General features: G+C 42.9%; 1 non-coding gene across 1 annotated transcript; it reads left to right on the plus strand.

The window, feature by feature from the left end:
- The first annotated feature begins 211 nt into the window (after window positions 1–211).
- Window positions 212–321, plus strand: LOC112929048 (U6 spliceosomal RNA). Its single transcript, XR_003236845.2, has one exon. It is a non-coding gene; the product is annotated as a U6 spliceosomal RNA (small nuclear RNA).
- The last annotated feature ends 8,057 nt before the right edge of the window (window positions 322–8,378 follow it).

Raw genomic sequence — 8,378 nt, forward strand, 5'->3', positions numbered from 1 at the left:
AGGGGTAGTAGAGTAGATGTTGAAGAGTAAGTAAAGGTGTGTCCTTGAAAGGCATCTGCTTCAGGTGAGGTTAATGCAAGGACTTCAAGCACGGGAAGCCTAATCTCAGTCATGGAGAGTGAAGGCAAGGAAGGCTCAAAGTGACTTAGGGGTAAGATTTTCAGCTTCATCCAACCCCATGCCAATGTCTCCACTCCAAGTCTTAGAATTAGTACTCACTTCGGCAGCACATATACTAAAGTTGGAGCGATACGAAGAAGATTAGCATGGCCCCTGTGCAAGGATGACACGCAAATCCAAGTCTTAGAATTAGACACTGTTCCAATCCTCATCCCAACTTGCACTGAGAGACATAGTCTATGAATCCAATTTACATTTAAATTCTGCAACCCTCACCATTAAATCCTGGGTCTGAATTTGCAGCTACAAGAGATTTGAGATACTTTTAGGACTACCAGAATCCCCTAATTAGAATTCCCCTAATCAGGACTTGAGGTAAGACTTTACAGAACTGAGTGTGACATTTTCCTTCTGTAAGCACTCAAGTGCTCTCAGAGGAAGGCATCCCACCCCACAGTCCTCCTAGTCATCATTATTCCCAGCAGCCATTTGATCTCCCGAGGCATCTGTTTCAAGGAAGCTCTTCATCACAATAATCTACAGCCAGTAATTTGATTAATCACTGCCACTCCGTCCCATTGGTTACCAGCATCCTATTTCCACGACAAGATGTTCAATAGTGCATTCAGGTCTAGAGACAAATCCAAATACCTGAAAAAAAATTCCATCCCTGAGGGTCTGTTTCCCGAGATTTCTGGTACCAATTTCTGTATCAGTCAAGATTCAGTCAGGAGACACAAACTCTACCAATTACTTTCACAGAATTTAATATAAAGAATTGTTCATCAGGAATTAGAAAACTAGAAAGGCAAAATGAATAATGTAGTAAATGCAGAAAGCAGTCACATAATGGCTCAGAGAAAGGGTCCCATGGAGCTGGGACAGAGAAGGCATCTGCGGGCTGATAGCGGTGTGTCTGAAGAAGCAGAATGAGGCTGGTTCTGAGATTGTGGGAAAAATGCAAACTTGAACCACCGGCTCCGGAAGGAAATAATTCTATCATTGCCAGGGTGAGGAACTGTTGTCGGAGTGACACAGGACAGTGACAGGAAGCAAAAGAGAAAGGAGCAAGTTCCTTGCCACTCTAGATTTCCAGTCTCTCTCTCTCTCTCTCTAGTGTCCCCTATTGGCTGACTAACAGAAGATCAGCTGGCAAAGGAGAATGATTTGTAAAGTCCCAGCCTTGACAGGGAGCCAAGTTCAAAGCTAAGAGACCTTATAGCTTAATAACCCTGGAGGGGGACCCCTGGCTGGCTCAGCCGTTTAGCGCCTGCCTTTGGCCCAAGGTGTGATCCTGGAGTCCCTGGATCGAGTCTTGGGATCGAGTCCCACATCAGGCTCCCTGCAAGGAGCCTGCTTCTCCCTCTGCCTGTGTCTCTGCCTCTCTCTGTGTCTCTCATGAATAAATTTAAAAAAAAAAAAAAAAAAACAGCGTGTGTTCTGAGCCATTCCAAAGTGAGCTCCCAACATCATGTTTCTTTGCCCCTGCATACTTCAGCGTACTCTCAACAATAACTCCCTAATACTGTCTAATACTCAAATCATATTCAAAGCTCCTCCAATTGCTCCCAATATCTTTTTAATTCTTTGAAACACCTTTTAATTTTTTTATGACATTAACATTTTGAAGGCTGCCCCACTCTCTGAGTTGGTTGTTTTCTCTTATATCATTTAACTAGTTTCTCTGTTTTCTATTTTCTGCTAACCAGAGGTTAGGTGTGTGTACATGTAACTTTTTCTTCACAAGCAGTAGCACATATAATAACTTTATTATAGCAATCATAAATTAACCGGATGAGACATGTAGAGATAAGTGTCTTCTGAGTGTTATTTAAAAGAAACCTGTAGAAGCCTTTTGGAATACAAGATTTAGAGAAATTATTCTCCACTGCATAACAGCTGATAGATAAAAAATTTCTTTCTAGCCACTAGCTAAATTTCATGTATGCACTCTAATCATGCATCGTTTCCTCAAGCTGGGATTTCTGCTTTTCTTTCTAGCCAAAAGGAAGGGATAGACCCTTTATTTCTCACAGTCCTTCCCCAAATTATGCTGGCAAAATGTGGCAAGGCCTTGGTTTCTTTCTTTCTTTCTTTCTTTCTTTCTTTCTTTCTTTCTTCCTTCCTTCCTTCCTTTCTTTCCTTCCTTCCTTCCTTTCTCTCTCTCTCTCTCTCTGTCTCTGTCTCTGTCTCTTGCTTTAGGCTTTGGTCTCTATACTCATGCCTATGCTGTTCCCTCAAAGATTGATTCTACAAAGCAGAAGCCTTAGACTTTCTTAGCAGGGCATTTTCCTCAAACCAAATGTCTCTCCATTCTGAGACTTGAGAAACATCATCAAGAGTTTTTTGCATTAAATTATAAAATGTCTTTCCAACTGAGGCCCTTCAAGTTACATCTGGAAAGTGGCTGGATCTTTTCTGGGTCATTTCCTGTTGAATATAAGTAGTATCTATTTTGGTCTGACTTCATTTGTGTTGAGACTCTGGCTGGCTCAAGGCTTTAACTCTACTGAAACCTTAGGCCAAAGGAGCCTCTCCAAACTCTGGTTATTCTTTTCCCTCCTGCGAAGACTGCTGTGCTTATGGAAGCCCTCGGCGACCGAACGTGGCCCAGTAGAAGAACATATGACTGGATGAGAGCTGAGCTCTTGTGGCAACTCTGGCTCCAACTCACTGTGTAACCTTGGGAAGATGGCCTGCTTCTCTGCCCCTGTTCCTTCAGCTGTATTATGGGAGAAATAATTGTCCCAAAACTTGGAAGATTTAAACAGACTGAAATGTTTGTTTTGGGTTTTTTTTTTTTTTTTTTTTTTTTTTTTAGAGATTTCATCCACTTATCTATTCATGAGAGACACAGTAAGAGAGAGGCAGAGACCCAGGTCGAGGGAGAAGCAGGCTCTCTGCGGGGAGCTGGATGCAGACTCCATCCCAGGACCCCCAGGATCACGACCCCAAGCCAAATGCTCAACCACTGAGCCACCCAGGTGCCCTTGTTTTTGTTTTTTAAAGAAAGTATATAGCTGTAGGGGAAGGGTTACTAGTTTTAACTCTTCTCAGCTCTCTGCCACATCCCCAGATCCAACTCATCCAAAGGAAGAATTTCCAAGAACTGTAACACAGTATATATTCTTTTTTTTTTTAAATTTTATTGAGGGGAGGGGTATAGAATAAATACTAGATTCCCATGGTTTAAAAGACAAATTGTCACCTACAATGAATGATAAACCTTCCTTTTACCACTGTTTTCCAGTTCCCTTCTGCAGAGACAACTTCTTGAGTCACAATGTTTTGTATATTTTTCTTGAGATAGATGCTGCTCATACATTCACGTGTGTTTGTGTTTGTTTTCCTCACTTCTTTTTAACTTGGATGATAGCAAACTATACACACTGTTCCACTCCTTATTGTTCTCACTAAACAAAGTATCTTGCAGATAATTCCATAGTAGTACACAGAGTTCTGCCTCTATGTATGTATGTATGTATGTATGATGATTTAATTAGTTCCTTATGGCTAGCCATTTAGATTGTTTCCAGTCTTTTATTAGTTCAAACACGGTTGAAATGAATATCTTTATGCACACTTCCAGAATAACTTATGGAAATAGCTGTGTTGAAAATAAACAGTGTGTTTTCAATTTTTATACACCTGCAAGCTTTTCTTGCAGTTCAGGTATGATATTGTTTGATTCTAAATGGCATAATACACAGGGAAGCCAACACTCACTCCAACATTGTGGTCTTCCTATGGAATGGAAGCAAGTCCTCTCTTTCAGCAGCTGGCTCCTTAGTGCTGCCACATTAGTGAGACCTCATCTGGAGTGATCTCACCCTGGAGAATTTTGCAGCCCCAAAGCCCCTTGTTGAGAGTAAGCATTGACAATGGGGCCTTGGCCATTAGGTATTTGAAATGATTCAACATTCATTTTAAACCCTCTTTTGTACCAAAATTGGAGAAAAGAAAGGGTTGAAAAAGGGCAAAGAGGAAGGCCAGGAAAGCCTACATTTTAATCATAAATGGAAGTCAAAAGATTGTGGACTTTCTCTGTCATGACTTCACAACTAACTACCAAGTCACTGAAGGTCTCTGTCTCTTTTTCCCCATGTGTGAAATGAAGATCACAGACAAATCATTCCTCAGGACGTCTCCTTCTTTGGAGATTCAGATGCAGTGTAGGTCAGGGGCACTTGTCCTCCCAACCTCACTCAACATATTCAAAAAGCAAAGGACAAGCAGTGTATGTTCTCATTCATTTGGGGAATATAAATAATAGTGAAAGGGAATATAAAGGAAGGGAGAAGAAATGTTGGGAAATATCAGGAAGGGAGACAGAACATAAAGACTCCTAACTCGGGGAAACGAACTAGGGGTGGTGGAAGGGGGGAGGAGGGCGGGTGTTGGAGGGGAATGGGTGACGGGCACTGAGGTGGACACTTGACGGGATGAGCACTGGGTGTTTTTCTGTATGTTGGTAAATTGAACACCAATAAAAATTAATTTAAAAAAAAAAAAAAAAGCAAGAGATGTCACAAATGAGTACACGACTAATATCCAAGTGGGTGGTACAGTTGAGATGGCAATCAAATAGTTCTGTGCTGGAAAACAGGCTGGAGGCTCTGTTGGGGGAAGAGAGTCTTGATCTGTAGTATTTGATGATTTCTGTAGTGTAATTATTCCAACTATGACACAAATATGATATCATTTGACTTAGAATTGGAAAGAGAAGCACAGAACTGGCTGCTATCTCCAGAAAACCACTAGTTAGGAATTCAAGGAAAGCATTTTCTTCAGACTGTTCTGTGTTGAGAGACCCTTCATGAAAGAGGAGAAATTTGAAGTAGGCATTGAACGATAATGCTTGTAGGACTCTTTCCATGGTAACTGACAGGAACAACTCACGCTGGCTTGAAGAAAGAGAAAGAATGTGAGTGTGAATGTTGTACCACATTCTGCAGTATCTGCACAAAGCTTTCCAACAGTGTATCCAGAGCACTCCCTTTCCCACCTTTCAGCTCTTCTTGCATTTGCTTCTATCTGTATATTGATGTCACTGACTCCTCCTGCAAGCAGGCTCTCTCCAAATGGCAGAAAAAAAATGGCTAGTGCAGCCCAGGGCCATAGCTTTACAGTTAACAATTCAGAAGAAAAGCAGTGCCATGGTGTGGAAATCACATGGAAATATTTTGATGATCTCGGCTTGGATCTCATGTCCACCATTTGGGTTCCTAACTGGGCACAAAAGGAAGGGGCACCTGGTCCTCATGCCCCTGCTCCCGCAGCCAGAGGGCAGACAGAGCACTAAGATGGACCACTTCTTCCCTAGCACCCAATACACATGAGAGTCACCAAATGGAATTCCCTAACGGGTAGAGGGATAATGGGCAGATAAAAGCTATGGATTTCTAGTAGACATATGAGTAGGGCAAAAGAGTGGTTAGTTAGAGGGAACTGCCTAAGTGAAGGTGCAGACACACCAAAGTTGAAGGTGAAGTTGGGAACCATCAAGAGTACTCTGACCAAAGCAGGGCTACCCACAGGGCAGTGGTTCTTAGTGGAGGGCAATTTTGCCCACCTTGGGACATGTGGCAGTGTCTGGAGATATTTTTGGTTGTCACAGGCGGAAGCGGAGGGGTTGCTGCTATCATCCAGCAAATAAAGGCCAAAGATTCTGCTAGCCATCTTACAGTGCACAGGACTGTCCCCCCCAGTGAAGACATATCTAGTCGCAAGTGTCAGTAGTGCAGAGTTTGAGAAATTCTGACACAAGAAAAGGTTGCTTATAGGATTGGAATGGGGTTGAGGTGAAATGGAAAGAGGAAAGAAAGGCGGCCCTCTGGATGTCCTCTGCTATTCAACTCACACTCGTGTCCCACCCCATCTCTGGCACTCACAGCACTTGTAGCTCACAGCACAACATATCAGTTAGGGTTCATGGGAAGGTGCAAAACCATCTAGCTATTTTAAGAAAACATGGATTAATAAAGAGAATCAAGTGAATTCAGAATCCTTACAGAGTAAGTTCTGGCCTGGCCTGGTCCTCCAAGAATGATTCCCGGAACACCACACAGTACTGAGTCCCCCAGGGAACTACTACTATTTCTGCCACAGTCTGGAAGCTGGAGTTTGGGAAGTCACCGGCCCAGTCTCTGGCTACAGGAATATACAATTTTAGGTGTAGTCTGGGACCAGGGTTACCGCCCAAACTCTAGAACCATATTGCCCCTTCTAGGTCACCACCAGCACCATGGATCCCTCGGTTGCTGCCTCCTCTCCACCTAACTCAGTGTTTTTTCTAACTCAGTGTTGAATTCAGGTTTGCACTAGCACACAGGACTGGCTAAACCTAAATTACAATAGGAACCCCAACAGCAAGGAGTTTGGGAAATGGGTTTTTAGCTTTTCAGCCTCTATAGTACAAGAAGACACATCAAGAAAGGATTGGGCAGATGTGGATCAAGCCAATCTACCACCTCTGGCACATGGCTGCCCCTGCCGGATTTTAAGCTCCCTATGGCTATAAATGTCACAATGTCATTCGTCTTCTCAATATGCTGAGCATGGTCTCTAGACATGAACGGCATTGTTAAATGAATTGACCTGAATCAAGCAAATGAGGAAATCCTCATTTCGTACACTTTGTATGTTTCCTATAGGACTTACTGCATTATGCCTCTTAGACCAATTTGTGTTCTCATTCATTTTCCCTGTAGACCAGAAGTTCACCTGCTAGTCCTCATATTGGTAATAGGTAACAAATGTTTGTGGATTGAATTAAAGAAAGAAACAAACTAGAGCGAGGAAATTCTGAGCCCCATTCTGTCTTGAAGCAGCTCCTGCAGCTCCTAGAACAGCCACTCACGAGTATTTGGGATTTCCTGCTACATGGAGCCATCACCACTGCAGGGACCCACACAACAAGACCCCAAGGACTCTGCTCAGCTTCAGGAGACCTAGGTTCCAGGTCTCCCCCAAAAGTTGGAAGAACATCCACTCCCATTCATTCACCCAGAAAACATATATTAAGTGCTTTTCAGGTGCCACTTCCCTGTACTCCTTTTCCATTTCCTGTACTTCTCTTTAACCATCTCCTTACCAACAAGAGCATGTCAGTGATTTCAAGCCTCTAGGGCAACAGAGTCCCATGAGTAACATGGAGATTCCTACTCTACCCTAGAACCCTTTAGATTGTGAACAGCATCCACACACATTGGAGGCAGAGTTCCCTTACCTTTTTCATTCCATATTTGGGAACTGACCAAGGTACCCAGAGGGAGTGGTAGACAGAGCTCTCCTTTCCAGCCATCTATGAATCAGCACACTAAACCCTACTTAACATCTTTCTTTCATGTTTAGAGCTTGCATCTCCCTTATACCCAGACAAGACTCAGTCCTCCCTCAGGGCTCGACCCAAGCATTCCCCTGAACACTCAGAGATTCATACTTAGTGTTTACCTCTTCTGTAATACTCATTTCACTTGTAGCCACTTGTGTCATTCCCCATGAGACTCCAAGTTCCATCAAGACAGGCAACAAACTTATTTGGTTTATCTCCGTCTCCCAGCACCTAGCTCAGGGGCTGACACATCACATGCTTATCAAATGTTTGTTGCATGCATAGCTGTTGAGGGAAGGGGTAACTGGGTGATGTGATGAGCACTGGGCGTTATATGCAACTGATGAATTGAAAACTACATCTGAAACTAACGATGTACAATATGTTGGCTAATTGACTTTAAATTTAAAAAAAAGAACATCCGTTGAGCCCACTTTCATCCTCAGATAATATTTACATAATAGTAGTAATAATACTCTACATAGTTCAGTGGTTTACCAAACACCTATATGGGTGAGTGTCCCAACTTTAGGGAGAAAGACAGTACAATAATATAATCATTACTCTCTCTACTTTCTTTACCATAGAAAATATGGTAAGTGACTTGTCTTAGGTGGTGGAACCAGCAGGGTTCAAATGCATATCTGCATTAAAATTCTGAATGTGGGCCATATATCATCTGCTAACCAGATGCTCTGGCAGTCAAGTAAAACACTGGTAGCTCATAGAAGAGAGGGGTAGAAAGAATAGGAAGAAGCTAAAGCCAGGCCTCTATGATTTTTCTTTCCTCTAGCCTCTGCTTTCAACCTAAACAGGATCATGCTGTCTGTTCCAAGATTCTCAGCAATTTGAGGCGGGGGGCAGAGAGTTAGTGAAGCCAGCGAAGCCTTACCTTCCGGGAGGAGGGAAATGAGGGCTGGGACTC

The sequence above is a fragment of the Vulpes vulpes genome, chromosome 4 (genome assembly GCF_048418805.1).
Source record: "Vulpes vulpes isolate BD-2025 chromosome 4, VulVul3, whole genome shotgun sequence".
Taxonomy (NCBI): Eukaryota; Metazoa; Chordata; class Mammalia; order Carnivora; family Canidae; genus Vulpes; species Vulpes vulpes.